This window comes from Malaclemys terrapin, chromosome 7, assembly GCF_027887155.1.
Source record: "Malaclemys terrapin pileata isolate rMalTer1 chromosome 7, rMalTer1.hap1, whole genome shotgun sequence".
Lineage (NCBI taxonomy): Eukaryota > Metazoa > Chordata > Testudines > Emydidae > Malaclemys > Malaclemys terrapin.
In genome coordinates, this window is record NC_071511.1 from 47272629 (window position 1) to 47279266 (window position 6638).

The window sequence follows — 6638 nt, forward strand, 5'->3', positions numbered from 1 at the left end:
CCAGCCTGGAATTTTTCTCGTTAACAGAATGAAGTAAGTTCTATTACTCAGACTCATAGGTCCTTTTGAGTTTAATGTATTTTGATTGGTTAGCTTATTAGACACAAGGCAACAATCAAATGGGAAACTAGTCACACATGAAACTGGCAGGAATCACTTAAAACTCTGCATCGGCGCAGCTGCACCACTCTAGCACTTAAGTGAAGATGCTCCTATGCCCATGGGAGAAGCTCTCCCATCGGCATAGTTAATCCACCTCTGCAAGAGGCAGTAGCTATGCTGACAGGAGAAACTCTCCCACTGACATAGCCCTATCTACATCAGTGGTTAGGCTGATATAACTACATTGTTCGGGGGGTGAAAAATTCGTAGTTATACTGATAGACCTGGCCATAGGGACATCACACAAACCAAAGACAGTGAAAGATTAAACTCTCAATTACAAAATCCCCAGTCAAAGGTTATTTGTTATGGTAGCTCCTTGGGGCACCATTGTGCTAGGTACCGTACAAGAGTTAGTGTCTGCTAATGGATGTACCAAACAAGCATAAAGAAAAGGGGACATACCACATTTCAAATTACTATGAATTCTCCTCTTATCCTGTTTATTATGTGGAGCATTCATTCAACACATTAAGTTAGGCTGGGAGGTATGAATCAAACATGCAGATCACTTGAGGGAGGCTCTCTTTTAAGACTGCACAAAATGAAACATGTACTAGAAAAGAAATCTGGTCCAAACCCATGAAGATTTAGATGAACAGCAGGACTCAGCGTATAACAGATTCATACTAGTCAGAAGCAGATATAAAAGATACTCTCCTTCCCCTTAAAGGGTTCTGGCACAGTGGCCTTTCTAGGAAAGTCAGCTCTTGGCTCCAGGGAGGGAAGACAGGCTGGACTTCCCACCAGGAGTCTAATGCTGGATCCCACTTTAGGACAGTTCCTCTCCTCTAAAACAACTCTAACCAGCCTTGGCAGATATCCAGTAAATATACAATTCTTCCTGATTGTTTCCCGGCTCACTTACTGAACTCACTAGCTACTGACCAATGCATTTTCAAGTCTTTGCACATTACAAATAAGAATTTCAGTCCATTACTTCCACAGAAGAACTATCTTTTTTTCTACTGGGAATGCAAAGTGCTGGGCTTGTAATTGCATCCAATCTTTTAAGTCATCCCCACACCAGTACTGTACTCCAGGGATACAAAGGCACTAAATGACCCCTACAAGGCCTTCCCAGCTCCCTATGTCATTGATTCACTATAATTTTGAAGAGCAGTTTACACTTCATTTTGGAGCCCTTCCCTGTCAGCCACAGTAGTTCCAGCTGGAACAGCAAAAAGATTGCTCTGGAAATACTGGCAACAGATCAGCAAAGTTCAAGTCTGGAAGTAATAAGAATGTACATTCTTCACCCTAACCTACTAGACATACAGCACTGCCACTCCTGAAAAACCAGGAATCCCAACTTTTCCTAGAAAGTTGGATCATTACCTGGTTAAGTCATAATGTGGACTTAATGCCAGAATTAGCCATGCTCTAGTATATTCCTGAATTTTTTTTCAATCTGCATACATGCACACAAGTTTAAACTTAACTCTTTGTTCGAAGCACCTAGTGCATGCCACTTTTTAAAATTGTTGTTATAACAAAAACAAGTACATTCGAAGTCCCACCATACAGAACAAGTACTATACATCAGAAAAGACTTGGGCCTGGTCTACACTAGAAGTTAGGTCAGCCTAACTACATCAATCAGATGTGCAAAAAATACACATCCCTGAGTGGTTTAGTTAAGCCAACCTAAATCCCCATGCAGACAGTGCTAGGTCGACTGAAGAATTCTTCTGTAAGCCTAGATACCGCCTCTAGATGGGGATTACCTACACCAACAGGAGAATCCTTCCCATCAGAGTAGGTAGCATCTACACTGAAGCTACAGTGGCACAGCTGTGCTACCGTAGTGTTTTAAGTGTAGACAAGCACTAAGATTTACACAGTGCTTGGATTCCAAAGGATTAACTGCAATATTCCCAGCACACACATTTTTACAGCACATGTATGGCACTGTTAGACACAGTACCCAAACCAATTCCTCCCAGAAATATGGTCACCTCATTCAAGTATTCTGTTTTAAATCAACGAAGAGTGCAAGAGAAAGGGCAAGATCATAAACTGTGTAAATTGTAAGGTCATATCTACACTACAACTTATGCCAGCAAAACTTACGTCGCTCAGGGGATGTGAAAAAAAACACCTCCCTGAGCAACATAAGTTTTGCTGGCATAATTGGTAGTGTGCACATCACCATGTCGGCGGGAGAGCTTCTCCCACCAACACAGCTACTCCTACTCATTGAGGTGGTTTTATTCTGTCGATGGGAGAGCTCTCTCCCTATCAGCATAGAGCGGCTATATGAGTGATCTTAAAGTGGTGTAGATGCATCAGTTCAGTTATGCTGCTCTAAACTCATTAGTGTATACATGGCCTAATTGTCAAGAAGTGCTCCTATGCTACAGGAGAGGATACTTATTAGAGCAGCCCTAATTCTCATCTTTTCCCTTGAATAAGCCAGTTGACAATTTCAATCCTAAATTGCTTTCCAGGAACTGGTAGAACAGAGTGGAGTGATTTAATCATTAATTTAAACCACTTTTTTAAAAATCATTATTTAAATCAGGTTGAGGACTTGTGAAACTAATCTGAAAATTTGTGCTATTGCAACTACAGATTAAAATTTATAATGAATTAAATGATAAATGCAGTTTTTTTAATGCCATTCCTGGCAGGGTACCTTATTTGAATTTTATGAAGCTGCTATACACAAAATATAAAATATTGTAAATTAAGGCCCTGATTCTGCTCACACTTAAATATGCATGTAACTTTACAAACCTAAATAGTAACTGACTTCAGTGATATTATTCATGTGTTTAAAATTAAGGGTAAAGTTAAGAGCTAAAATGTTTTCTTTTAAAAATTTCTCTGTTAAACCATATCTACACCATGGCACAACAGTGTAATCCATAGACCAGAGGTAGCTCTCTGAAACAGTTTTCCTATCGCTGTACGAGTGGCACCGCCCCGACTGGCAGTAGCTAGGTCAACAGAAGCAATCTTCTCTTGGCCTAGCTGCATCTACATAAGTCATAAGGCATTGGGTAGGCTTGGGATAGCTACAACACTCGTGTGTGGATTTTTCACACCCCTGACCACCACTGCAATGTCAACCAAAGTTTTAAGCCTTAGTGGCCAAAAAATAAAAAAAAAAAAAAGTCACCTCAGAACAAAATTGCTTCAATTTATTAACAAAGTTATTGTGAATACAGGCCAAAATATTGAAGCCTAAAGTTAGGCTCCTAAGCCCATATTTAAGCACTAAAGATTGGATTTTCAAATGCACCTAAAGGACTTTGGGATCACAAATTCCACCAACTTCTAATTGCAAATCCTGACAAACTATAGGCTGGTCAAATTATTTCAACTTTTTTGACTTGTGGAACTTCAATATACTGGAAGAGGTCACTGGCAGCAAGAATAGTGCAAGATATTTGCTTAGCAGTTTTGTGTTGTTCTCACAGTAAGGATGACAATGAAGCACTCAATTGGTTGTTTTCATCATAGATAAGCATTGTAAATCTGAAACTTCTTAGAAAAAAATTGTGTACAATCTGAAATTTTACTAACATCAGGAAACAAGTACAAAATATTCATTTGGTAACTGAAAATTATAAAATGGGAAGTGAAAACTAGAAACAAATTTTAAAGAACTTTCTTATATAAAGGAAAGAAAATCTTATGAAGCTGCACCATTTACTGTGAATTAAATTACATTGTGGTGGGATAAGTGGGTGGAGCTTAGAAGAGCATCACCAATTATTTCCAGTTCAATTCCAGCCAGACAAAACTCTACTTACCTGCACTTACTGCAAACATTAAATAATTATTTTTTAAAACTACCAATATTTTACTTGCCTATCAAAAAAAAAAGGAATGCTTACGCACTCAAGTAAAATTTTGTAAGGCCTACCTAAAATATTAAATCATTCAGTTGTCTAGATTTAAATTTCTAGGAAATAAAACTCAAAATAGCTGTTATCCAAACATGACAAAACTTTATAGAAAGTCAGAAAGAAAAAATAGCACAATGAAAAGGTGATGCTCCAATTTCAGCTGCCCCATTTCTCAGGCCATAGATTTCCAAATTAATTCCTACATACATAACCGAAAAAAAATATTGAGGACTTCTCTACAACCAAAAGTTATACTGCTTTAACTATGCCTATATAAATAAAGCAGTACACAGAGAGAGAGAGAGAGAGAGAGTGTGGAATATACTTATATGAGTGGATACACTCATACCAGTACAGCTTACTTCCCTATGGGAAGGGGAATAAGCTAGATCAGTAGACATCTTTTATACTGGTACAACTGAGTCAACACTAGCAATTGTACTGATTTAACTATTTTGGTACAAAAATCATACCCTTAACTGAAACAGTTAAAATTAATACAAAAACTATGGAGACCTGGGTTTAGATGCTCCAATGCCCACTACAAAACACTACTATACTTTCTGCAAAGAGAGACAGCATAATACTTAATCAGTTCCACACACCCATCAGATGGTGAAGGGAAGAAAGTGGTTGGAAAAGGTGAGTCTCCCCTTTGCCAGAGGCTGGCATTCACATCCCCACCCAAAGCAGGTGGGAAGAAGAAGTATTAGGCGAGGGTAAGTGCTTCAGGGATATGGGGAGCACTCAGACACAAGAAGGGGTGAGACATGAAGTCACCTCAGCCGTAGGTGTGAACAGCAGGTGAAGAAGGCGTGGGGAGACACATGGGGAGGTGAAACTCCTCCCTCCCAGCAGATGGATAGGCTAAGTGCATGGGGGGAGCTGAAACCCCACTAGCAGTCAGCAAAGAATCACCCTGGCAAGAAGTCGAAATGAAGCATCCCCCCGCCCCCTCGTAGGAACTGGCGAGAGAAATAACACCTGCTCCACCCCGTGGGTGGGTGACAGTGATGGGGGGAAGGCTATAGCCCTCTACGAGTGGGGGAGGGGCAGCCTTCACCTGACTGGGGGGAGGGGTAATGACCCTGGTGAGGCGAAGCCTGACACACGGGCGAGAGGAGAGGAGGGGCCGAGAGGAGGGGCGAGAAGTAAGACCCCTCCCCACACACCCGCGTGTCTGTGGAAGCCCCCCTCCCGGCAATAGGGGAGGGCAATAAGGGAAACCCCCGGCGGCGGAAGGGACTGATTGGGGGCGGCCCCGTGCGAGGCGGGAGAGGGAAGCCGAGCCCCCCCGGCCGGTGTCTGAGGTGAATTCCCCCCGGCGCCGAGGAGTGGGCAGAGGAGCGGCCTATGAGGCTGCGCCGGGGGCCGCGCTGTGCCCGCTCCCCGCGGTACCTGCCCGATGCCCCGCTGGGTCCCCGCCGTTGCTCCCGGCCCCTGCGCTGGGCCCCGCACACACCGCGGCGGCGGCGATTGCTATGGCGGGCACACACTTTCCGCGTCACCGCGCTGCAGCGCCGTCGCGGCGCGCGAAGGGAAGAAGAAGCTCGCGCTCAGCCTCTAGGGAAACATAGTTCGAGAGCAAACGACTCCAGTGCGCAGGCGTCTCTGCTCCATGGTGGGGGAGCCCAAGGGAGGCTGGGAGTTGGTGCTCTATTCGTGGCTGTAGGCTCTATTAATCGTTTTCAGAGTAGGGGGACAGCACCTACTGCCCCAAGCCACCCCAGTTCCAAAAGAATGTGGCAGCGGCCTCCTCCTTCTGTGCCCATCCTATGCCCCTGCCCACCATATACATGGTCCCCCCAGTGCCCCCTCCTCACTGGGTCTGGCCTAAATGGCATCCCAGCCCGAGCGTCTTTTGCCTGAGCGCTACCGGCTTCACGGTTTGCCGCCGTGAAGCTGGTAGCGCTCGGGCAAAAGACGCTCGGGGGACCCCGAGTGCGAGTGGCTGCAGAAAAACTAACAACTCTCCCGATCTGCGGGGGCACAGAGGCGGCGGACGGCATCCGAGCGCGCAGCCGCCTCCTCCCTGGGCTCCGGTGGCTGCAGCGCTGGGGAAGTTGCTTCAGCCCCGGCGTGTGGTGGAGAGCGTCAGGAGCCGGGAAAGTTGGAGCCCAGGGAGGAGGCGGCTGCGCGCTCGGATGCTGCCGCCGCCTCTGTGCCACGGCAGATCGCGGGAGTTTTAAGTTTTGCTGCAGCCACTCGCACTTGGGGTCCCCTTACCATGCCTCCCTATTTTCCCGGACATGTTTGGCTTTTTGGAAATTCCTCCCGGACGGGGATTTGAGGACCAAAAAGCCGGACATGTCCAGGAAAATCCGGACGTATGGTAACCCTACGCTCGGGGGACCCCGAATGCGAGTGGCTGCAGAAAAACTTACAACTCCCGCGATCTGCCGGGGCACAGAGGCGGCGGCAGCATCCGAGCAAGCACCTCCTCCCCAGGCTCCAACTTTCACGGCTCCCGCCGCTCTCCGCCGTCGTGGGGGCCGAAGCAACTTCCCCAGCGCAGTAGCAGCCGGAGCCCGGGGGGCGGGAGGGAGGAGGGGGAATGCGGGGTGTTCAGGTGGAGTTGGGGCGGGGACTTTGGGGAAGGGGTTGGAATGGGGGCGGGAA

General features: G+C 46.0%; 1 protein-coding gene across 2 annotated transcripts in view; it reads right to left on the reverse strand.

Moving 5' to 3' along the window:
* Nucleotides 1–5506, reverse strand: part of DCAF1 (DDB1 and CUL4 associated factor 1) — a 119131-nt gene extending 113625 nt beyond the window's left edge. For both annotated transcript variants that reach the window (XM_054033749.1, XM_054033752.1), the window contains exon 1: nt 5418–5506. The gene's annotated coding sequence lies outside the window, so the exon portion shown is untranslated. The remainder of the gene's footprint in view (nt 1–5417) is intronic.
* Nucleotides 5507–6638: the final 1132 nt, after the last annotated feature.